Here is a 27,069-nt window from a genome sequence, read left to right as displayed (position 1 = left end):
GGGACAGGAGCATAGGCATAATTATTGTCATTGAGTAGTCTCCCTCCTTCATTGATTTTTCTTTGCTGAACCCACATCTTTCAGAAAGCTAAATTGTGTAGTCTGGCTTCCTAAGTAGACTGCTTTAAGCTTTATACTCTTTTGTTTCCATGTGAACAGAGAGATTAAAAAACAAACAATTTTAATGATTGTGTCCTAAACAACAGTTGAAGCAATCCTAACTTTTTACGAGAAAATATACTCACTGCTCGTTTACTTTGTAAATGTACAATCTATAACTCCTTTTCCCCCCCGAAAACAATACAACTGTAAAACATTGTTCCCCTCTGGAAAAATAGTGATCTTGTTTGCTTTTATCTCTCTTGCTCCGAAAGTGTCAGTTCTGCAGAGCGACGAGAAACAGAGCCCTATTTGACGTCATGGAGCCCGAGAGGGAGAATTCCCCTGCCTTCCCACTCAGGTGTTTGTTTTCTCTTCAAACGCTGACGAAGGAAACAGGTACCAGGTGTCATCTGAAAGTTTCCTTTGGAATCCGGAGACAAGACTGGCATGACGTTCGCGTGTCTTCCCTCGGTGCTGACAAACTCACGCTTTTAATTCGGCTCTGACAAACACACACACCGGATCAAACAGAGGGCCAGACACAAAGTTTGTGTAGACAAAACTGACTTAGTGTGTATATTTGTTCTGCTGCAGACGATTGCAGGATGTGAATCAGATTTTTCTGATTTGAGTTTTTTTATGTAACCATCCAGAGGCAAACACGATTATTTGGAAGTTTTTACTCTTTTCTTTAGCCACAAGAATAGAAAGAAAAAGAGTTTTGGTCTAGTAAATTAATGAAAGCCACTTTGCTTATCATTAGCTGAATTAAGAGAAAACATTACTTGTGATGCTGATGACAACGTTTCAACACTTCTTATTCAAAAGACTGGTGGTTTCAGGGTCTCTGCAGTTTGACCTAAAAAAAAGGGGGGGGGGGGGTGATCAGACAGGATATTATCTAAGTGCAGGTAATAAATGTAGCATAAAGAAATGGAGAGCGTAGGAATTTTAAGGGGAGGCAGCAGCAAGCAGAAAACTCTTTGAAAGGTGAAGCCTCAAGCCGCTTTCTCTCTGACCATGCAAGCCACTGATGACAAGGCTAAGATGGCATCTGCTGATAGAAGCTGCTCATCAGCACCTTTATTTCATGGGCCACAGATGGGGAGGAGGGCTGTAATGTGTGGAAGTGTGTGTGTGTGAGAGTCGTGTGGCTGGGGTAGCTGTATGTTATTTGAATGTGTGCATGTAGTCTCATGTGAAAGTGGGTCTGGTCACTTTTTATTGACAACACATTCTCTCCCTACAATCTTGGTAACATCAGCACCTTCTAATATGTCACCAAACATTTCCCGCAACATGATAAGATATCTTACTTTAGCAATCATGCAATCTTTTCAGGTTTGGTTTCAGAGAAATAGGTTAACTACAATAATTGTTCACAATTTTATTAAAAATATGTTTTGTGAGTCTCTTTTTCATTTTGCAGTGTTTGTTCACTTGCTTTTTAGTCACTAGCCTTATATAGGCTACCTTGCTGCAATTTAATTGACTTGGCAGGAAGACCTTTCCACTTCTATTTGCATTGAGTCTTATTTTACCCGATTGCTTCATCCTTCTTAAATTTAACTGTCTGGTTCATTGTGGTCTTCCCTTGAACTGATGTTATCACTGGCTGTGCTTTTATGGCCTTGTGTTGTCTAAAAGTCTGCATGCTTGCACAGTTGCCATTAATCTGCCAACAAACTTCAGCATCTCACCTCTCACCATCAACATTTTACCCAGCCTGCTTCAGTTTTCCAAAAAAGTCTCTGTGTCCAGTGATCTAATACTCACTTTGAGCACATTAAGTAATTTTTAGATCCACTGGTCATCATGTTGCATCAGTGGCTCAACATAGATAATTCAAGTATTTACATTTTATTTCATGGACACTTAATATTAGGTGTGTGGTAATAATAGTATGGTCGTGCAAAAGGAACAGTTGTCAAAAGTCAAGAAACAAAATCAATCAGTTTGACTGGATGAATATCACTTAGATCAACTCCAGCCTCTATAGTTTGTCTTTTTAACTTCTACATCAAACCTTTAGAGTATAGGCCACCTTTTTACACAGATTTATATTGCATGTCTTTGGACATACATACTTATACAGGCCAATAGTGCCTTTTCTAGCATACACAGCCACACGCTGATCAAAGAATTGTGGTTTTGTGCATTCTACAATGACACTTCCCTGCATAGACCAAGAAAACTGGTATTGATCTACCAGCATTCAGATTTCCTCTTTGTCCAAGGCCACCGTTGCCCCAAATTGAGCAACTTATTTAACAGAAATCTCACAGACAAACTGTAGAACAGGTTTTAGTTAGCAGAATAATCTTTATCTTATAAAAATTAAAAGTTCCTAATCACGCTATTTTTTTGTCCCTCATACCGAAATGATTAGGCATTAATCGATATTGGGTCCAATGTGATATTAAAATTAAATACATTTAAGGGCACACATGCAATATACAGGGCAATTTGGCAACTAATGGAAATTTAGATGATTAGATTAATCTGGGTAAGATAGAATAAAAAGTAATTATCCATCTTTACTCAAGCTAAAATTATTTAAGTTGTAGAGAGCATTAAAATATAAAATGTTTAAAGCTAATATAAAGTAGATGCAAAAGAACATATTTAACCCTATCAAACTCAAGTACATTATTACAGCAATGATGCTACCAGGTAAGTAGATTTACAATAGAATGATTCAGGTTTTTATTTTTTCCAAGAAACAACCTCTTTGTTTAGTTTGCTACCACTGACCCTTTGAGCCAAACATGGTTGGTCTGAGACCAAGTAACCCGTGTAACCTGCTGATGCCTTGAGGTACAGTACTTTACATATACAGCACAAACCGCAGGACAAGTAGGCACAGCACATGGGTGTTTTTCCACTTTCTCATTTTGGCCCACTGTATCAACGCACCAGCTGCAAAGCAGGTGTTGTGTATAAAGTAATCTACATATTTATCTTTCTCAAATAAAAAAGTTGTGTTTTAATATTTCACATTATAAGTACCTCAATCTGTTGTTATAGAAAACCAACTTTATACCGCTTGTAGTCATCATTCCATTCCCATTCATCTATACTTTTATCTAAGGGTGCCGCTTGTCTCTCTTTTCTGTTCCCTGTGTTCACTGATTGGCATGAGAACTCATGATATTAAAACAAAGCAGTATTCGTGGGAAGTCCATCACTTTAACAGCTTTCCAGTTGCTGCCAGCATGTGACTTCATCTGCTGAAGTAGGTTTAAGCTAAAACCTCTTAGACTGTTCATAGGGCAAAAGGCTGGGTACATCCCGGACAGGTTGCCTGTCCATCGCAAGGAAAGAGACACACAGAACAAACAATCACAAACAATTTAAGGTACATAGTGAGGACCATGTCTTGTCTTCCATAAACTTCCATTCATCTTCTAGTCTTCCTATGGCCTTACCCTGACCCTAACCTAAACCTAATTGACATCATAATGCTAATCCTAAGCTCTAGCCCAGAAGAAAAGTGAGGACAGACAAAAGGTCCTCACTTTACATTAAAGTCCTTACTTTACAAGTAAAATGAGCAAAACATGTTTTTGCTACAAGAACACACACTCAGACCAATTAACCTAATAGCCAGGTCTTTGGACTGTGTGAGGAAGTCGGAGTACCCAGAGAGAACCCCCACACATCCACAGGGGGAACATACAAACTGCATATACAACTGCAGCAAGATTATTATCAACGAGAGCAACCTCAATAATCTAAATGAGATAACTGAGACTGGAATATTTGTTTGATTTTGTCCTTTATGCCTAATTGTACTTGATGGGATTATTTTGCATCATGCTCATAATTATATATATTGTATGATATGTATTAAAATTAACAATTCATCTAGCATTCGCTTAGTCATAAAATGCAGTTACTGTTTGTTTAATTATTTGTAAATAAATTCAGACAGTAAGAGTTGAAGCTTGACCTCCTATAGCTATCTTCATCTGAAATAATAAAGGAAGCAGTTTTTTTTATTATAACATATAAACAGAGTCAATTAATAAAGTCTTTTCATTTGCCTTGTAAACAAATTATGTACAAAAGTATTACATATACGTCCAGGACTTTTAAATCCTTAAAGTTGCAACATTTGTTGCATTCAACAGGAAAGAGAAACTGCAACACGGTGACTGAATTGAAAGTAAATAATTTTTCAGCACAGTGGAAATACAACTACTTGCTGACCATTAACCCCTAACCATGCAAAAGTCTGTCCCTGCTTTCTAACATCTCATTGCACTGAACTAAATGGGTATTTCATAGTTTTAATGAGTCTGAACTTTTTGATTACATCCAACTTTTCATGCATTTGTTACGATCCATAAAGTTAGACAAAGCATTAAAACAGCAATATAAATATGATATGAACCAGGACTGAATTATTCTTCACAGATACAGCTTGTGATTTTTGAAACCCTTACTCTATTTGTAACAACACTTTGTGGGAACTAGTTTCTGAAACTATTCCTAACATTTTGAGTCACCTGCTGAACCCAGTATTGTGTATAATCTCATCTTGTGAGCTGGATGTATCTTTGCACCCCTTACTTCTGACATATCTCCTGTGTCTCTGTGTGTGTGTGCTGTATCTACTTTAAACCCTGCCTCGACATCTCTGTGCCTACTTGCATGACCTTTTCTGTGTCCAAGAAATACATCTTTTAATGTCTTCAATGGCTGGTAAAGAAGTTGAATTCCTGTAAGATTTGTGGTACCAAGATCGTTTCTTAAATGAACTTAGAAAACAACTCCTTTGATGTCTCCTCATATCTCTACAAACAGTTTGACACAATCTTTTCTGAGCATACTGCAAATGTCGCCCCATGGAAACAAGATATGTAAATAGATTTTTTTTTCTGTATAAATACAAGTCTTTCACAATAAACAGTGCCACTGCGGTTAAAAAAAAAAAAAAACATCTATGTTCTGTTTTACTGTAAAATGTTCTCATATTTTTTCGATTCATTTTTTGGCCAGCACATTCTGCAAAATCCCAAATGTCATGCCATGCTGCACCGAGGCTGCTGTCAACACGTGGTTGACCAAACATGACTAATGCTTTTAAAAAGACAAACATTAGTCCTGTTTGTCTTTTTGACCCAAACACATCTCTCACAGTCCTACTGCAAGTCTAATTATTGCCAGTGTGTTTTCCAAGTGCAGTTAACAACCCAGGGCCGGGTCACAGCAGTGACTGCTGCGTCAAGTCCTGAACCCAGAAGCTGTTTAACAATTATTAAAGCTTGAAACAGAAGGTTAGTCAGAATATATGAATTGTTTAGCATCCATCCATCCATCCATCCATCCATCCATCCATCCATCCATCCATCCATCCATTTATCCATCCATCCATCCATAAATCCTCTACTTAACCAAGCCTGGTCCTCAGAAGTAACGGATCCAGCAGGGATATTCAGACATTCTCCACCCTCCCATCAAAAAGCTTTCCTTGTCTAAAAGGGGCTATAAATAAAGCTAAAACATATAACATATTATATTTAATAACAATTTTAACAACACTGAGCAATTCAAGGTGTAAATATACATTAAAAACGGAAAATATCTTTTGTTCTTTAAAATACCATTATAAAAATGCTATTTCTGGTGAGAACTAAGCCCACTTCCACGTATATTCCCGCTTACACACTTATCACACTTTACCGCTCCCTCCCATCTGCTTTGCCTCTCGCTTTCTCTTTCTCCTTTTTCATTGTCCCTCAAAAGTATTTTTTTAAACAAGCGGTGCTCTTGCACAGCCAACATCAACATCTTCTAAAGCCCAAAGATAAACACGGACCTTGGTCTATGACAGAGCTGATTTTATCCCCAGAGAGCATCAGCCAACTCCCGTCCCTCCACTCAAACACAAGCCTGCTGTTTGTGTTTGGGGAAACCAAAGCGATTCTGTCGGATCAGTGTTCCTGTTGCTCTTTAGCAGACTAGCAGACTTTAAATTTCACCTCAGAAGCTTTGTCCTCAGCAGTATTAGTCTACAATCGGAGTAATCGTCATGTCTGCTTTCTTGGCATGATGTGGTTTTACTGCTGCCAGAAGGTATAAAAAAAAGAAGAAGAAAGAAAATATCTGCAAAAAGACAGAATTATGGTGAAAGGAAAAAGATCGGAGTTTGGTAAACATCATCGCTATCACGGAGCATCTTTCAGTGGCCTTGACTCTTTCAAAGTGAAGAAAAAGGATCTTTATGTTGGAAATAGGAGTGTAACAAAGCACACGCAAAGCAGGTGTTCCTTGTCATCCCCAGAAGAGGAAAACAGCTTCGGTCAGAGATACAGGGATCATAAAAGAAAAGCCTGGTTTGAAAAGAAAAACGTGATGGGGAGAGGCTTAATGTAATGTTGTGTCCAGGGAAGCCTTGCCAACTGGAACCGTATCACAGCTGAAACAATCACATCTGTGTCCTGGAAATCAAGTGATAACCTTCCTACTTTATGCAGTCTTTCTAACCTGTTTTAGCTTTTAAGGTTCCCATTTTAGCAATATTTAATGCAAGCATCTAGACTGCAGGCTTACCAAACCATTATACCTTTTTTAAAAGCTGATTTATTGAGCACATACAAAGCAAGTCCCAGTGGATGCTTCAGAGAAAATTGTGTGTTTGTAGCATTTGACTAAGTCTGACTGCTTACCTCAGAAAGGTTGGTCTAGGCATTTTCTTCCCTTGTGTTTGTGTAAGGGTGCCTCAGTGTTTTCCATACACATTACCGGTCTGCAGCAGACTTGTCACTGCTTAGTGCCAGCGCACAGATGTTTGGCCACCGTCCATTCAGTAAGAATTCATCTGGAATCTGTAGAGATAAACAGAGAGGACAGTTCATAGAGACTAACGAGTCTGTGATGTCTGACAGCGGAAAGGTGATACGTCTGTGTTTTCAGAGTTTTTACGATCAGATGACTTTTTTTTTTTTTGTTGTTCTATTCCAGGAATCTGTGATACTACTGTTGGATACAAATGTAACTTCAAAAAGGGCAACTAAAAAAGTAAACAAAACATAAATTATCTCAGAAGCAGGTTTGGAGCCAGGAAGGACTACCTTTTGAGAAGTCGGTGGATCTGGAAGCTGACACCTGAAAGGAGACAATCAAGACTGATTGATGTGCCACAGATTTCTTCTCTCTAATACAGAATCAAGCAATTCAAGACGAAATATAATTGCAGATATCAAATTTCAGCCTTGTAACTACACTTTCTACAGCACAGACACACACTAAATGGTTGTCAAAATAGTCAATATTTTGATATAATAACAAAACAGTTTCTAAGACACTGATTTGCATGAAAATCAATACAGAATGAGTTGTTATCGTCTCCCCAGGCTGGCACACAATCTTGCACAGCACCATTGAAGACACCCCAATGTTCAGCCACTCCCCTCCCTTAGTGGTGCATCTGAACAAAGATTACTGACCATCAGGTGGAAGTTTTTAAAGCTCCTTTAGCATGACAAGTAGCTACATCTGGAAAGAGCCTTCACAACACTCTTTGGCTAAAAAGGCAAAATAGTTGTTTGGAGGTATCGATGAGGTGAGCAAACAGGAAAAGCCAAAATATGTCCACAAGGCTGTTTTCAAGCTGTGCCAAAGAGTGGTGGCTAAAAGTTAAGTAGCACAGTAAACCCTGACTGAACACCCCGCCTGAAGATAACAAGTCAAAAATAAATCTCTCAAAACTATGGCAGCCTATTAAATAATCTCTTTCAGTGTCAAATAAAAAAAAAATAAGCAAGTACAATTTATTAATCTAAATTTGTTGAGTGGAAACCTAATGTTTTGGTCAACAAGAAGCAGCAGATCCCAAGAATCGCTCCACAGACTGATATAAAAACTGCATGGCCGGTCAGTAATACTTTGGAGATGGCCTTTGTCTTTTTGAAATAATCAGGCGGCCAATTTATCTGCACTCTATCACTCTAACCTGATCTGTGCTGTGCACATTGTACAGGAAAGTCCTCATTATTAAAAAAAAGGAGAACTATTACATCCATCAGGAATCCCAAACAAAAAGATCAAAACTTCCCCCACCTGGCAGTTGGAATTGCTGATGATACTAATGACTCTCAGGGACAGCTTGGGCTTCCTAATGAAAGCCGGCTGAATGGTCATGCTCTGCGGCAGGATGGCAGGTTCCTTTCCAAGAGTCACATCTGCCACAAAATAAAAACAACCTCTTTGCATTTTCATGCAGAGACAGGTTTCCAAACTAAAAATAAACAACTGTGTTCAATGTTGAGTAGTTTTATTTGGATACTGACATAGTTGAGACTGTGAGTAATGATACTATTATGATAACTTTTTAGGAAGATGATCTGCACCAGAAATAGAGAGGACACTAAGTGGAATTCATTTGGGATTTTCTTTAAGCCACACTGGGTCAAGAATGTGCACACATGCTCAAAAATACAGGGTACCCCACTAATATTTGATTAAATGTCCCCTTGCAGGTAGCTTCTGACATAATGTAGGTTTATGTTCAGGGGAAGTTACTTTTAAACATGTAAAGAACAGAAAATAAACATAATTTATTCCCTCAAACAAAATCAAAAACAGTACTATTGTAATTTACATATTTGAAAAGGAGTGGGCCTGCCTGGGTCTTTGGCTACTCTTCTTGGCAGAATTTGTAGAGTTTATTTACACTGGTAGACCAGGTCCTCATGCAGCTTTTAATAGTCCACAATTTTTCAATAGTCAGGGCCTTTGGGAAGGCCTTTCTAAAACCCTACCACTAGCCTGATTTATCTATTCTAAAACTAGATTTAATGTGAAGTTGAAATGGTTAGCATGTTCAGGAACAACCATAGATCAAGCCATGGATTGAGAGCTACGGGTACACCAGAGTCCCTGTCCAGAGTGAAGCAGAGTTTACATTACAACAAGAGAAAATTATGATTAGGCAATACCAAGGTTGAGCTTTCTGGTCATATCGACAGGAATAATCTTTGGAGGAGTCAAGGTGAGGCTTCCAAACCTAAGGACGCTGTACCACCTGTTAAGCTTTGTAGTAACAGCATCATATTGAGGGTTGGCTTTGGTGCCAGTGGTATCGTTGGTTTTCAGAAAGTGGATGGAATAATAAAGGCAGAAGACCAGCGATAAGTTAATCAACTTAGCCTCAACTAGATAGATGATTAGGGCCTCACCAGCAACCCAATTGAAAATCTTATTGAAGTTGTTAGTCGTATAACGGTTCCACCCTGAAAAAGGAACAGTCCAATTCATTGATCAAAGCCTCAAATTATTGTAACATGATTATGATTGCATATAAACTCCTTACTAGTACATAAGAAAATATCTACAGCCACAAGCTTCAGCTAAAGAACAGATGTGAACTTAAAGAATCTTTTAGCTGTGAAGGGACACAGCAAACGAATGCGCCAACACATGTCAACGGTACTGTTTCGTAGGGCATGCCGCAAGAGCGCAATGCTCTTTTCTGAATGCTTCTCTGATCAAACATAGAATGAGCAAAAGAATAAACTAGTACTGAGGCTAAAATGTAAACAAGAGAATGATGGAGAGAGAGACAAATTGGACATTTGGAGGGAAAAAAATGATTGTTACAGCACAATATGATTTGGCATGAGTGGCCTGTTATTCATATACTATTTCAAAAGACTAGGCTGTTTTGAAGCAAAGTCATTCAAAGAGCTTGCGCTAAATTATGAATTTCAAATAGAGGAGCCCTTCGACTCTGATTTAGCCCGTGTCCTGGCCCTTTTATCTGTAGTTTCCAGTTGATTGGGACTGAGAAAAGGAATGCAAAATGCTTCCGTTTGCCAACATACACACGTCAGGAGAAAGAAATACAAACTAAAAATCTGACCAGATGCCACAAAAGATCAAGGATGACTAAAGGCAGCATGTAACCATTTAAATCATCAGCGAGATGAAAATATGCATACAATAAGCATGCGATGTATATGGCATAGACCGGGGAGGGGATTCTGAGAAAGAACAGACTTTTGAAGGACAACTGCATTTTTGTTGTTCAATGCACAGGAATAAAAAACAGTAATTGAGAATAAAGTACACACTTAAACTAAAAACAAAATTTTCACCTGAAAAAATTATCTTTGGATACCATGTCTGTAGGCTAGAAGCTAATTTCCAGTTAACACATAAAAAGGTGCTTGCTGGGCGTGCTCTGATGGCACAGGGGTAATGAGCACGACCCATGTATGGAGGCCTTAGTTCTCGGCGCGGCTTCAGGTACTTTACCGCATGTCTCCCTCCCCCCCGCCCCCCTTTTCTGTCAGCCCACTTGGGAAAAAACGAGCCACTAGTGCCACAAAAAAAAATACTGAAATACAATATAAAAAAAGGTGTTTGCTGGGTTAAAACAGACAATTATGTAATATTTAAAGGAAGAAAATCAATGTAACAATGCAGACCCACCAGTTTGTTGTCTGGATGTAAATATGTTAATGTAAATATGTAGGGGCAGAAGACTGATGTGCTATATTCCCTTGAGCACTTTTAACATATCTACAGAGAAACTGACAAATATCGTTTCCCAGTTAATATCTTTTGCTGTAAAAGCATTAGACTTAGTGTCAGTGGTATAGGTGATTAAAACTGATTAAAAGCCATTCGCCTAACTACCTTAGCAAGACGCATTGTGCAGCATACATTCGCTAAAGCTCAAACACATGTCTGCTAACTTTAAGATTGGAATTTGCTGTCATTGTTCAGATGCACATTGTCTGCTCTGAGATTAACATTAGGAACTAAGGATTGGCATTCGTAGGCGTGGCACTGAAAGGATAATAGCCACACAAACCCTATAGTGACTACTAGGCCAGAGTTAAGTATGTTATCTCCATTCTTCTTTCACCCCCTTCCTCTTAACTTTCTCATTGCTCCTCACAGTGTGAAGTGCATTGTCTGTGCTGAGCGCATGCAGTGCCAGGGACCTGCCAGCTCACTTGTAAAACCCCCATGTCCAATTTCAATTATCCAGCTCCGACCACCAGTCCCCTTATCTAATTAAACCTGCACTCTGTGGGTCCGGAGCACTACAAACTACATTGTGGGGTCCTTCAACAAGCAAAACAAACAGAGGTCCCAGTATGCGGAGATCCGAAGCAGACCCTCCATGTGGCTCTTAGATGTAAATAGAAAAACTTTAGGGGGTGTGAATGTTGAGTGGGTTGGGGTTGCAGTGAGGGATATTGTTGGTGGAAAAATCCAAAATTCAGGAACTTGGGCATGGGGTAGAGGTGGATAGATGGCATTTAGGAATGAAATGCAGGTGAAGAACAGTACTGCAAAGATGTGGTGGGGATGTCGATTGATAGATCTGGATGTAGCTACATAGAGTTTACTGAAGTTAATAATGTTTACACAAAGGATGGATGGATAAAGTGTTTTTCTTTGAAAAAATATTATTTGAAAAATATTTTTAAGTTGTATAGTTTGTGCTAAGAGTCCCGTCTATGGAATTTGGTTGTGTTGTTTGTAAAGCTTCTTTATGCCTTATTTTCTTTAGTTGTAGGAGTCCCTGTCACTACTGTGTAGTACCTTTCGTGGTATCTGTTGTGTTCTGCTCAGACCCTATGACTGTCTTTGCTGTTTCCTGCTGTTTCTCATTAGTCAGTTAGCGTGTATATATTCTCCTACGTTTATCCATCTGCTCATCCTTCCTGCTGTGTTCTGTCTTGGGTACATCTGCTTCTGAATCATACTTCTGAATGTCTGTTCTTAAATCTTTCGTATTACTCATCACGGTTTAGCATCATCCTCCTGCCTCTAGTGTTATGTGTTCTTCAGTGACTCATTTCTGACATGCATATGCCAAATATAGGATATACTTAAAATTTGAATATGAATATTAAATATATGAGAGTATTAAAGAGGTCAGAAGTGAAGGAAAAAAAAGTATTACTTGAGAACTAAACTTCTCCCCACTATATGTGTGTATTTTTGTGTGTACATTTAGCAAGGGTGTATCAAGATCCCACATTATTAAAATTTCACAAAATTCCTTCACAACTGTAAGTTACAACACGAAGTTGCTGAATCAGCGCAAGCTCTTATGTTAAGCTCGGATATTAAAGTGAGTGCCATAAGTTTGACACCCTGCTATAGCTATGCTAGAGGCTCTTATTTTGAAGTAAGAAAGGAAGAATTAGTACTGGGCTTACCCAGCTGCTTCTGGTTAATAAACGGGGCTCACAAAACTTTTAAATAAGCAAAGAAGAAACCTTAGCAGAAAAAGGAAACAATGAAAGAATGACAGAAAATGGGATAATTTTGAGAGCACTGTGAGAGTACTGGGAGTGCCTAAACATCAGCTCCTACTGTTTTGTTGCTTCCTATTGATGTTAAACTAAGGGGATATATGCACTTTGTCGCTAAACATTTTAGGCCATCCTCCAAATCATTAAATTCACATGCTCCGGTCACTTACGTGGTGTGTTAATATCCAGCAAGTATGCATGTGGACTGATTTGATACACATTTGTGAAAGAATGGATTGCTTCCAGAATAGTAATAGAATAGGATGCACTTTCCTACAAAATATTTCATTACCCATTCTTTGTAATTTAAAGGTAGGTATAATGCCCAACAAGGTGTCCATTATCAGAAATTAATGGAGGACGCAGAGGCGTGAACTGTCCAAAATTAATAGACTTCGGCTTCTGTGAAGTCCATTAATTTTTGATGATGGACACCTCGAAGGGCATTATCTCGCTTATACCATAGTCACTTACCATATAGTGGTAGGCTACATAAAATCACACAGCAGGCTTAACAAATGCTGAGGTTTATGATGCGCAGAGGTCACCGACTTTCTGTAGTTCGTAGATGCAGAGCTCCAAACTTCAGGAGTCCTTAAGATTAGCTCACATCACCAAATGCAATACACCAAGGGCTGGTTACTGTCAGACCATTTAAATCAAGAAATCACTAACTATCTGAAGTAGGCAAAATAGCTTGAAAAGCCACAAATTGATAAATCACAATTTCTAAGACTTTAGGACTCTAACAAACTACAGTGAGAATCATTATGTACAAACTGAGAAAACATTGAACAGTGAACCCTCACAGGAGAAGCTGGTTCACACAAATTTCTCCATGAGAACTGACAAAGGAAGAGACTTGGCAAACATGCTGAAACCACTGTTTTCAACATTCAATAAACACAAAGACGAGGCACTCACTTCTCCAAATGACATTTTGATGATTCCCAAAATCTTTAGTAAATCCTTCTGTGGACACACTCCACTGTCTCCTTTTACATCTGGTGTAAAACAGACATGGCAGTTCATTAAAAGAATATTATACCAAGGTACAAACATGGTGGTGGTGTGATGGTGTGGGGTTTGGTTCTTCTGGATCTTGACATTTTGCTATAACTCATGGAACAATTCTACTCTTCAACACAAAACCTTGAAGGAGAATGTTGGGTTATGTGGCAGGAAATTGATGTTAAGCACTCCAGCAAACCCATCTTCGGATGACTTTAAAATTAGAAGTTTTTAGAGATGCCAAGTCAAATTCTGGACTTCTGACAGATATGTACACTCACCTTAAAACAGTTTGGCAAAGAACAGCAGATCTCAGTTCCCCCACAGCAACTTAAAAAAAAACTCACTGTCGTTTATCACGCTCCTGTTATCAGTGTTGCTATTGACACCACAAACAGTTGTGAAGTTTAAGGGAAATTACATTTTAACATAGAGCCATGTTGGTTTACATTTTTATCCCTTAATGAATATAACCCCTATTTTAAAGCTCCGTTTTGTGTTTTCTCAGGTTATCTTTGTGTGACAGTAAAATATCTATCTATCTATCTATCTATCTATCTATCTATCTATCTATCTATCTATCTATCTATCTATCTATCTATCTATCTATCTATCTATCTATCTATCTATCTATCTATCTATCTATCTATCTATCTATCTATCTATCTATCTTTGACGAACTATAACATATAGAACACTAGTTAACAAGTATATGCAAGGTCCCATGTTTGTGCATGATATGAAATTAAATCGAACAGTAATTACATATGCAGAGACATTTGTACTATTTGCAAAGGGGTAAGTGTAATTGGCAGACCCAGCCCTTGTTAATGTGGCTAGTTGCAGACAGGAAGAAGCAGTTTTTGTGGGGAGAAGTTTTGGTCCTGATGGATTGGGGCCTCCTGCCAGAGGGGGGAATCATGGAGGCATACAGTTCCTGAAGAGAAGGAAGATTGTAGCCAGTTACCTTCTCTGCAGTGTGAATGATACGCTGCAGCCTGCTACTCGAGGTAGCATACTGGAGATGCTGGAGGTAGCACTGCAACCCCAACCTCTCAGCATACCAGATGGTGGTGGAGGAGGTGAGGGTGCCTCGTTGATGGCAGTGTAGAAGTGAAAACATCATTGTCGTTGGCAGATTAAACTTCTTCAGCTGTCACAGGAAGTACCTCCTCTGCTGGGGATTCTTGGTGAGGGAGGTGATGTTCAGTTCCCACTTGAGGTCCTGAAAGATGATGGTGCCCAGGAACTGGAAGGAGTCCAAAGTGGCGCCTGGGGAGTAACACAGGATGATGGGGGATGGTGAGGTTAAGCTCTTTCTAAAATCCACAACCTACTCCACTGTCTTCAGATGGTCAATTTCAAATCTGTAGGCAGACTTATCCACCCCAGACATAAGCCCAATGTTGTGCTATCACACACTGTTTAAAGTTATTTAATGTTTAATTAACAACTCTCTGTCTGTTAGGTATTGTCCGGTGAATATATTGGGACAGTAGTTGAAAGGGATGATTCGAGCACTGGCGTTGTTTTAACAGCAGACTCTGCACACATATAGAATAATTAAGTGACATCTTCTCTTCAAGTTCAAGAATTTGTTAACATAAATAAAATGAACATCCAGAAAACATCACTATAGGCTGATGTTTATCTGAATCAACACTATATTTCAATCAACAAATCCTCTCTACTAGGCTAGTGAATGTTAACTAAAACTAGTAAGCAAAATTAAGATAAAAATAAGCTAAGGAACTTTGTACACACAAAATAAACAATAATCATCAGAATAATTCAGTGAGTCCTGGTTCACTGCAGATCTAGTGAACCAGGTTAAAGAACCAAATATCATCTTAAAGAATGTGAATTGAGGTTAAATTAGCTTAACTAATTCAGAACAACATTTGGTATGTGTTTCAACCCATTCACAATGCAAATCCTGAGTTAAACAAAACATTATTTGATGAAATAACATTTTGAAGAATGATTTTCTCAGTAAATATCAGTAAACATCAAGAACTCTTGATTTTCTTAATGCGATTATACCTCCGGGAGGTTAACGGTCGCTTTAGTGATCGGTCGTTAAAATCCTAAAATTATACAAAAACATTAAATCGACATTATTACTCCATATTAATGTGCTAATGACGCTCATAGCACTATCGAATGATGGTGGAGCAAAACAAAACAAACCTTATGTTTGAAACGAACCATAGTCGCATTATCCGGGAAGAACGAATATTACCGGAAGCTAATAGCATTAGGCCAGCAGACATTCACTGCTAATTTAAAAAAGCTTCAGCTTTATTTTGGTCGTAATGAGCGGACTGGATAACACAAACATCAATATTCCATCAATGTATAACACGCTTGTGGAGATAACATTTGTTATAACCGTAAAAACACACTCAAATTACATCAGCGTGGCATGGTTTCAAAATGCTAATGAGAGCTACGTCGGTTAGCTCCACGTGTTTAAAAACACTGTGAAAACGCATTAAGTAAACCATTCTAAATAAACCATTTAACTTTCCCTATTTATTTCTCTTTCAAACCTGTCTGTGCCTCTGTGTCAGTTCGGTTCACTTTGGGCATCCAGTTGGAAGCAGTTGAAGCAGGGTGAAGGCTAGCATGCGGCTCTGCGGCTATGGCCTTGCCAAAACGTGGCAGTCGGAGCAGGCAGCTCCGGATCCTTCATGCGAGTCTTTGACCCAGTATCAGCGGGCGATTTCATCTCAGCTTTTGCTCTCAGCTTGGGTCCTGTGCCGGCTGCAGGTGGGAGGCCGGTCCGGGCCGTCTGGAGTCAGTTTCCTGCAACAGCCGAGAAAAACAAAATAATGCTGGTTTCAGCATAGATGGATTTGTTACTCCGGCGTCTGGTGGCGCAGAAGTTAGACTGCAGACTTAACTTCGATCCAGCCTGCAGTTCTCCAAGCCCGGTCAGGTCCTCTGGACAAATATAATTCCCCCTTTGTCGCTCCAGGAGCAACGAGATTGAGAACGTTTGTCGGTGGGGGTTTGGTTTTATAGCAACGATGGCATACTGCTGAGGGAGACAGTCTTTGCATGGATGCAACAGTGTCATGTTTTATGTTGTTCACAAGTCACGATTTTTCCTCATGGCTTGATGGCACAACACCAACGAGGGTTGTGTCATCCCCAAACTTCAGGAGCTTGACGGTGACTAGGGGTGCAGCTGTTGGTGTAGAGAGAGAAAAGCAAGAAAGAACGCAGCCTTAAGGGGAACTGGTGCTGATGGTCCTGGAATCAAAAACATGTTTTCCAAGCTTCATGTGCTGCTTTCTGTCTGTCAGGAAGTCAGTGATCCACCTGCAGGTGGAGTCAGGCACGCTCAGCTAGGAGTGCTTGTCTTGCAGCAGGGCTGAGATTATGGTGCTTATAGCAGAACTAAAGTCCACAAACAGGATCCATATAGTAGGAGAGAAGATGTTTTTTGATGTTTTACAGCTGTTCCTATTCCCCATCAGAGATCTATATGACAGCCCAGACCTAGTGTTTTCAGCAGTCCATCAGAATATTCAGAAGGTTCGCTGATTTGCTGCAGTATAACAAAAGAAATAATGTTATTAGGAAACAAACTGCAAATAATAATGTGAAGTGTGAATATCCCTGTATTAACAGGAATAATAATTAAAGGATTTGGAATGAAAAGGAGTTTTGTGTTTCAGATTATTGTCTAGTGTCTTGCATGTCTGAGTCAACCTAATTGCAGCTGGTACCTTCTTAATCCACTTATTTTGTTTCATGCTATAAGGTGCTCATGGCTCACTCTCTTAATGTCTATGATATGGCCTGGGTGTCAGTGAGTTTTTTTTTTTTTCAAATTAAAATGCACAGATAAGAAATGACAAATCATAGCTGAAGAAAACAATTATGAGTTTCTCTGAAACCAACCCTGCTGATTTCCACAAAACAGCAAAGGTAATCCTTGAATTATGTTTAAAAAGGATTAGGCACTGGTTTGGGTAGTCTTACAATTACTGCCCTCTACTGGTAAAATATAAAATATATTTGCCTTTATACACTGCGAGTAAGTCATGTAAGACATTCACAAATAATTAAGTTTCTCACTTCTTCAGCTGTCAAATCATACAGGTGCCTTTTTTAACAGCTGCACCAAAATCGACTCAACTAAGCACACACATGCATATTTATACTTTTTATTCAAAGAGCTTCTATATCAATTCCCAGCTGCCCAATTAGAGCTGACAGTAGCTCCACTGAAGGCTGATTCCCCAGGTCACATGACCTCTGTTGTCTGGTCCAGTTTCTTCTGGAGCCAAACAGAAGGCTCTCAGCACTCAGAGGGGTGCATGTGTGTGTTTGCTTATGAAGGGAGTGCAGAAAGACTCATTTGTTTTCTTCATGACGTGCGAGTGCTTCATAGTGTGCATAGGGGCTTCGTGTGCGTTGAAACATGAGGACATATGCAATTTTCTACCCCACAAGATAAAAGGTGTATTAAAAAATAGTGTATAACACAACATAAAAATAAAATTACTGTCGGACATCATCCATTTAAATTACCTGGTACTTTGATTAAAATGGTCTTCATATTTTAAAGCCATTTTATATTAGGTATTAGGTGAAAAGAAAAACACGTTAAAAGAATAGTTTGTTTTTTTAAAAAGAGGTTCAGTGAGGTTATTATCAGCACCTGTTCCATTACATGTAGTAGAAAAACGAACAAAAGGACATGTTTGAATTTAGAAGCTAAAATACTGCAGATATACCCTCACAAGTAAAATATAGGCTGATTACGTCTCACTTTTTATTAATATTTATTACCTTTTAAAAAGTGAGACGTCTAGCTGCTCGCTTTTTTTTTTTTTTTTTTTGCAATTCACTGCAAAGTTTTACATAACTCACTCAGTGAACTTCTTCCTACCTATCACCAGTTCTTTAACTGCGTTTAGGTATAGCCGGCACGCAACGTTGGCGAATGTATCTCGATAATCCATGCGTCTAGTCTTTTACTGACGCAGCCTCATCACTGCATCACTTCGCTGACATGCAAAGCTGATATGGGTCTATGACAATTTCTCTTTGAAAGTCAGGAACATAGCAGAGGCAGGCTGACTTTTACCCTGTTCTCTTCATCAGTCTTTTCAGTAAACAAATAGAGATGGCCAAAAAGCACTTTAATTTCACCCTGAAGTGTTCTGTGAAAGGGTCTTTAGACCACATTTCTGGTGTCCCCCTACTCATACTGGTAAAAGCTGGGGTCTGCGATTTTCCCCAAGTCCCTTTTTGATTAACTGCATGCGCAAGAGCGTCTTACCTTGCTCTTCTGCTCTTCAGGGGGATCAAGTGAAAAATATCTCCCAAATCCACTCTGTTCTTGTTTCTGTCTTCTGAGGCTTTCCTCTTCTTCTCATAAACTTGTGCGCGGTTTGCTTCTTGTGACTCTCAGGCACGTTCAAGGTATACAGTGATAGCAGTGGAGCTACAATGAAAGGCTAACACCGAAGCTAACCAGATACATAAACAGAGGTGCAAAGAGCAGGGACTGGTTAGAGTTTTTATAGGCCTGCAGCTCCCACAAAGATCGATTTTTAACCTCCTTTTTCTGAATACATAATGTATTTACTACTGCCAGGATGAAAGGACCGTTTCACCCGATATAATAAAAAGTGTTTCTTAACAGGATTACCAACTATATGGACTACCGTAGCAGCTGCCTTTGTTAACACTAGTTTCCTCTTTCCTGGCCGTTGTTTTAGGCATTCATCCCTAATCTTGGTGCTCCATAGGAAACGTCATCTATCTTCAGCAACATTTACAAACGATTATTCGTAGAGTGAATATTTCGGAGTTGTGGAAGGTCGACAGCTGGTGCGAAGGACCTCTGTCCTTTTAGCTTGTTTTAGGAATTTAAAAGAACTGAAACTGAACACGTTTGTATCAGTTACAGATACAATACAATATTAGTGAATAACAGCCAACAGTCTACACTTTCATAAGAGATCGTCGTCAAATTTGTCACTGTTTTTGTCAGCATTCATGCGCCTAGTCAGCTGATCAAGAATCAAGAAGTTTTATTGTCAACGTACATACTCCAGTTTAGGACACACACACAACAAACAATAAACAAGCAATTGGTAATACAGGTAATAACAAAGTGAACAATATGTACAGGGTTGTTTTTCTGTTTGTTTTTCAGCTTCATCGGCAGCCTGGATAATTTTCAAAGAACTACATTATCTGGCAAAGCATACAAAACATAGTATTTTTTAATGTCACTGCACAATCAAAAAGTTTACTTCACACTTGACAGACATAAAGTGGGCTGATGAGTCACAGAAATGGAGACAAATATCTGACTAGCGGCTAGCATTCAGTCATTCAGAAGATCTCTTCAGTTGGGTGCAAACACTTATTGATAAGACATCCTTCTTTTTCCGCCAAGGAAACTATTAATAAAGTACCATGAGATAACCTCACTTGAAAAAATACATTTATACATTTATATTTATTGTGTCTTCGCTGTGTCTATTTAAAAGATGTAAACAATGCAACTAATGACACACCTAAGTTGTGTGATTTTGAAAACCTGCCAAGTTTTCTATAAATGTGGTTAGCACAAAATGTGGGGATGATTATGCCTACAGTCTACCTGAACCACAACTGTATCCAAGTTGCATTAGTAACATGCTATTCATATTTCATTACTATGCTGGTCAGTTATTCAATACCTAATACCTGATCAGCAAAAGAGGGGCCTCGCGGAACTTCCTCTGTTTAAAAGCTTCTTTAGCGAGCATGAAGAAGATAATGGGCCTCACCATGGTGGCCGAATGCCAAGTATTTTGTTTTCCACAACTGGAGGAGCAGAGGGAGAAAAGTCAAGGTAGTTATTCAACCGTGTGTCAGTATATAATGCATTACCCACAGTTAAGAGGCATAAATTGTATATTAGCAGGTATTTAGTAATAGTGAAAGCAACAGACATAAGGGAGGATGGGGCTTCCTGGAGATTCATGAATAAGATTACATCTCTCAGGAGGAAACAGAGCATGCACAGATAATTTTATACATACATGCATATGTTTCTAATGTCCTGGAATTGTGAAAATAACCATACATCCCTCTTCAGTTTGTGACTTTTAAAATTACTTTTGGGGGCTTATTTGTATAGAGGAGTTCAAGGTATATGCAGTACATGCATATGAATATGAAAAATAGAATTAGTTTAATCTCTATGTGTCTTTAAATAATGTTATCTACAACATGTTGAACCAAGCCAATAGTCACATCTGCAGAAGAATAAGAAGCCAATTCCAAATAGGTTGATATTGATGCAGCAGAAGCCTCTGAGCCAAGAGCTGAAGTCATCCGAGCAACATTTGCGACGGGTACAAAAAAAAGTTGGTAAACCAATGAGAATTATTGCCATGTGTGCCTGGTCAGCTGATCAAGAATCAAGAAGTTTTGTTGTCACCGTGGTGAAATTTTTCAGGACATACTCCAGTTTAAGACACACACAACAAACAATGAACAATAAGCAATTGGTAATACAGGTGATAACATAGTGAGCAATATGTACAGGGTTGTTTTTTTGCTTGTTTTTCAGCTTCATTGTCAGCCTGGATAATTTTCAAAGAACTACATTATCTGCATACAAAACATAGTATTTTTAATGTCACTGCACAATCAAAAAGTTTACTTCACACTTGACAGACATAAGGTGGGCTGATGAGTCACAAAAATGGAGGAGTTCAAGATATATGCAGTACATGCATACGAATATTAAAAATATAATTAGTTTAAGCTCTATGTGCCTTTAAAGAATTTTATCTACACCATGTTGAACCAAGCCAATAGTCACATCTGCAGAAGAATAAGAAGCCAATTCCAAATAGGTTGATATTGATGCAGCAGAAGCCTCTGAGCCAAGAGCTGAAGTCATCCGAGCAACATTTGCGACAGGGGTACAAAAAAAGTTGGTAAACCAATGAGAATTATTGCCATGTGTGCAGGCTTAAGAGTTACACATTATCTGTTGTTATCAGAAGTAATCACCATTTCTGCGCAGGTTGTGACCCCAAGAAACACCTCAGACTCACTTAAAGTCAATGACAAATGGGGCCATGCAAATAAGCCCTTTGCTTTGCATCACCTTACATGTTTACATTGTCTTTTGTCAGAAAACCCTCGGTGAAACATTTTATAAACTCCAACACCAAAACCTGCCAGCAACTCTGCAGTTACTGCCTAATCGAACATGAAAAGACCTCTCTCTAAACCTTTTCTTGGCCATGACAGTTTGCTAATGAGTATATTGATTGCAGTATAACACACTGATGAAAGATTAATTGGCCAGGCTTAGCGCGGTGACATCTGTTAACAATGCTGCATGATTATATTAATGTGGGGCTTGGAGACTGACTGCCTAAAACGATCCATTCTTTTCTAATTTAGTGCAACATCTAAAACTAATAATGAAGTGGAATAAGACATGGACCATCTGATTTTTATATTAGGCAAATATAGTGCAATCATTTTTCTGGAAAGATTGAATGATGTGAAATAAATGTTACACAATAACAGCACATGTGTTTCCCTACTAGATGAAGATACTAAAGAAGTTAGTAATGCCATTAACTTTCATTCTTTTCTTTACCATAGAAAGTACTCTTGGATTTGTGCTTCTGTGTTTCTTTTTTAGTTTGTATTCTCAATCATCCAGTTGGTCGTGGCAAATGGCTGCTCTTGCTGAGCCATGTTTAGCTGGAGGTGTCTTTCTGTTAAAGGGGAGTTTTCTTTACCCTTGTCGTACCTGCAGGTTCATTGGAAGGAATTGCTGCAAAGTCAGCGACACAATACAGGTTGTCCACAGCAGCTACATGCTCATTCAGGAAATGTGAATCCCAGGAGTCAACGACTTGATACAGTCTTCTGGGTTTTGTTAAAAAGAAAACGATTCACCCAAAATCAATAATAAATCAAACTTTTCTGCATTGGTTAATAATTAGGATCAATTGGAGTCAAGCAAACTTGACTTGGAATCTGTCTGTATGATTGGATTGAATTAACTGTTTTGACTTGAGACAACATTTGCTGTGAAGTGGTGCCTATAAATAAACTGATGGAACTGAACAACAATACGGTACACCGCTAGTCCAACTTAAAGGGACAGTGTGTAACTAATTGGGCTTTTAATCAGCAAAAATCAAGTAATGCTTTATAAATACATACTCTGGTAAAGTCTAATAACATCATATCAAAAAGGAAAGCAATCTCATAACTTAGAATTAATTCCGTCATGTTGCGTTGCTATTGCTGATTTTAGCAGCCGAAAGGGGACAAACTATCAGCCATACGCATTTTCCATATCTGCCTTCTATATGAAGACATGCTGTCAGTGGATGAGGTTTATAAAACAGGCAAAGACGACCTTAGATCATTCTATCTGCCGTTTTCTGTTGAACTGGAGGACCATCCATACTCTTTGCCCAGTGAGAGGGAAGAGAAAGTAACCAAGAAAAGAAAAATAAGTAATAACCGGGAGAAAACGAGAGTCTATATCGGCGCAGCTAATATTACCAGGTGATGGCAGCGGGGATTCAAAACGTATGCGGAGGTTGCAGGCTTTCTGCTGTACAGGTAAGTTGATTCAATATAACAGTGAAGTTTATTTTTGGGGTTATGTTTGAAACAGGGCAGTGAAGTCCAGCAACCACTCTGTCCTACGGGCAGAAACGGCTTGTTTGTTGGTCTTCTCTCCCTTTCCCGCTCAGGGAGTCTGTGTGTACGCAGAGGGGCGAAGTAATATCAGCCGGCCAGTTCACTCTGGGCCGTAGCGCTGCAGCACGAGCGAGTCTCTTTACTTGTTTTTATAGTAGCTAATTTTAGAGCCCAAATAAGTGGCTACACTTTCAGAAAAAACCCCAAAAATTCACGACTCATGGAATTTACAAGCAACTTTAGGGGGAAAAATAGCCAAAAGTTGCTTGTAATAAGCAGACTTGGCTACAGTGCCATAAATCATTTTACATGATGATTCTTGTCAGTATCTATTAGCAGCTTTAAGTGGGTCTTTAAGTACAAACCCAGCTTCCAGCAGAATTCTACCAGTTCAAAGGACTGTAGTAATATTTAAGCAGCAGGCATGGGAACACATACTGGTACTGGGGTGAGGGGCATCGATCTGCCCATCAGTATTTCTCCTCCAACGGTGCTTTCAAGTAGAACAGGTACATTTACACTGGATTTTCCGTACATCCGAGTAACCCCAATTTTTGTGTGAAATGTCAGCAAGATCTTAAAAAATAACCAATAAAAAATAACTAAATAACAACAGTAACCTTGTTTCCGTCCAATTGTCATGCAAATTTTGAGCAAGTTTTAGAATGTTGCAAAAAAGAAAATTTGAATTAGGTATGTTTCAATCTATTGGTTTAGCACAGACCGCACATCTATATATATATATATATATATATATATATATATATATATATAAAAAAAAACAGGAGTGAGGTTTTCATGAATGCTTTGCTATTGTGAAAGTTGACATTTTTTTCAACTAGTACTGGTGATGTTACTTGCTGTCTGGACAGTGAGAAAGAAATGCAAATGCACGTCATGGGAATATCCATGAAGACACTAACAGCAGAAAATCTGACGAGTCATGTGCAGTAAACGTTTGCGGCATCAGAACCAACTTAAGCGAGCGTAAAATACTTTTCTTAAGAAATTGAGAAAGTTTTTTCGATCTTCCATAAACCTTTTCCAATGTGTGATACTAATATGCATAAAAATGTCGATGAAAACACGGCTACTGAATATGCTTAAGGGGTTTTATTGTTGTATAACCATTTAAATGACTTCACAAACTCAAACCAAATCTATAATTAGTTCTATTCTGGGCACTAATTTAAATGTCAGAACATACTGAGAAAATCTAATTACTGCCACAAAATGAAAACATTTTTGTTCTCTGTGGAATATACTTAAATGTGTTTTGTTGAGCATGATTGTGTCAGGATGCAGCGTGAGGGCTGCATGCTGAGCCTCTCTCCCTCTCTCTCGTTAATGCGCAGCCTGATGGGTTCCACCTGTCAGGCTGCAATTAACCCGCAACTGCCTCCACCTGGTCCCACCCCTATTTAAGCATACCTTTCTCTGCTCTCGTTGCCGGCCCGTAGTGTTCACTTCCGTTCAGTCTCAGTCTGTTTCATCCTCTGTTGCGCCTCTGTCCAGAGATCTTTCCACGTCTGGTTGCCAGAGTTCCCGCGCCCGCGCCTATCTGCAACTCCAAGATCCTCTCAGCTACAACGGTCTTCAGTTCTGCAGCTCTGCCTCAACGGTCTTCAGCTCTGCAGCTCTGCCTCAACGGTCTTCAGCTCTGCAGCTCTGCTCAACGGTCTTCAGCTCTGCAGCTCTGCCTCAACGGTCTTCAGCTCTGCAGCTCTGCTCAACGGTCTTCAGCTCTGCAGCTCTGCCTCAACGGTCTTCAGCTCTGCAGCTCTGCTCAACGGTCTTCAGCTCTACAGCTCTGCTCAACGGTCTTCAGCTCTGCAGCTCTGCCTCAACGGTCTTCAGCTCTGCAGCTCTGCTCAACGGTCTTCAGCTCTGCAGCTCTGCTCAACGGTCTTCAGCTCTGCAGCTCTGCTCCAAGGACTTCAGCTCTGCAGCTCTGCTCCAAGGACTTCAGCTCCGCAGCTCTGCTCCACGGTCCTTCGCTCCCGAGTCACCTCCGGGTCAGTCTCCCCGTGTTCCTCCTGCTAGCCAGCTTCCGCACCCTTCACCTCCGTCCATAAAGACTCTGGTTCCTCTCGTCATTCACTCATCATTCTGTGCAATAAAACTCACTTCAAGAACTAGCTCTGTGTGTGCGTGCTGTGTCCGGGTTCATCCAAAGACAAATCATGACAATTACGGGCCGGCCAAAGGATGAACCCGAGCACGCACAGAGCCTAGGTGCGGAAGCTGGTAGGATCCGCCCCACCTCAGTTCCTGTCTGCGTGCTCAACTTCCTGTCCGCGTCTCAAGATCCCCGCTCTCGACTTCCTGTCTGTGTCTCCAGTTCCTGCCTGCGATCCCTAGTTCCTGTCTCCATGCTCAAGTTTCTGCCTTAGATCTTTAGTTTCCTAGTTTAGCTTTATTTTCCGGATTTGTTTTCCAGATTCTCGTTCTTAGTTAGACATCTAGTTCTCCAGTTTCAGTTGTTGTTGTTTTTAGTTATTTTGACTCCGAGGTTTTGAGTTACTCAACATTCTTTGGTTTTACAGTTTTCCAGTGTTCCTTTAGAGTTCTTTAGTTTGGTTGTTCTGCTTTCAGAAAATTCATATAGGTTTAACCATGGTTTTGGTTACCCTAGGATCTTTTGTACTTTAGAATTATTTAGGAGTTTTTTTGTTTTCTTTAGAGTAGTTGAGTTTCTGTTTGCTTTGGGTTTAATTTTCTTTCTGCTCAGTTCTATTGTTCTAGGTTTACCTTTAGTCTTGCGTTGTGCATCTAAATTCTAGTTATTTACCTTAGATTTCCTGTTTTTCCCGTGTTCTTAATTCTAGCTTTAGTTATCTAGTTTTCATTTGTTTTAGCTGAACCAGCCCTCGTCTTCCTGTCTTTGCTTTGTTTTATAGTTTAGTTCTAGGTTTCGGTTCCCCTCCGAGTTTTCTGGTTTATTTGGTTTTCTCGTCTAGCCTCTGTAGTTCCTCTCGAGTCCTGTCTTAGTCCCGTAGCCTCTGTCTTAGTCCCGTAGCCTCTGTCTTAGTCCCGTAGCCTCTGTCTTAGTCTCGTAGCCTCTGTCTTAGTCTTGTAGCCTCTGTCTTAGTCTAGTAGTCCCTGTCTTAGTGTAGTAGTCCATTGTTTCCCTAGCCTAGTCCTCTTGTTTGGTCTCCTTCTGTGGTTAGGCGCTGCCAGAGCTCTCCGGCGCTTCTAGTCGCCGGTTGAGTCCTCTGGCGCACCCGCCTGTTGCTGCCCAGCGCATGCAAGCCGCCACCAGAGCCCTCCGGCGCTCCCATGTCGCCGGCTGAGCCTCTGGTGCGATCGGCCAGTTGCTGCTCGGCGCATTCCGTGTTCCCTGGCGTGTTAGGACGCCCTCTGTTCGTGTTCCCTCGCGTGTTAGGACGCCTTCGTTCTTGCTTCCCCTGACGTTCCCATACGTCAGTTCTTTCTCCAGGGGTAACCATACACCAGTTGTGCTCCAGCGTTTCTATACGCTGTAGAGCCCTAGTGTCATGGCCCGCCTGTACCTTCCTCTGGCGTTTCCACACGCCTGTCCTCTTCCCTGGCTTTTCTGTATGCTAGTTGTGTTCCACCGTTTCCGTACGTTGTTGAACCCTAGCATAGCAGTACGCCTATACCTTCCCCTTGGCGCTGTGTGCGGCCGTTCTGCCTCGGCGTTTACCTCATGCCCCGGCAATCTTACCCCTATGCCCCGGCGTTTCCCACACGCCCCGGCGATCTCTTCCCTTGCGCCCCGGCGTTTCCCACACGCCCTGGCGATCCCTACTCTAGCGCCCCGGCGTTTCCCTCACGCCCCGGCGAGTTACTTACCCTTGCGCCCCGGCGTTTTCCTCACGCCCCGGCGAGTTTCCCCTTTGCGCCCCGGCGTTTCCCTCACGCCCCGGCGAGTTGCTTCCCTTGCGCCCCGGCGTTTCCCTCACGCCCCGGCGAGTTGCTTACCTTGCGCCCCGGCGTTTTCCTC

This window comes from Fundulus heteroclitus, chromosome 3 (assembly GCF_011125445.2).
Source record: "Fundulus heteroclitus isolate FHET01 chromosome 3, MU-UCD_Fhet_4.1, whole genome shotgun sequence".
Classification (NCBI taxonomy): domain Eukaryota; kingdom Metazoa; phylum Chordata; class Actinopteri; order Cyprinodontiformes; family Fundulidae; genus Fundulus; species Fundulus heteroclitus.
Note: the sequence above shows the minus strand (reverse complement) of the source record.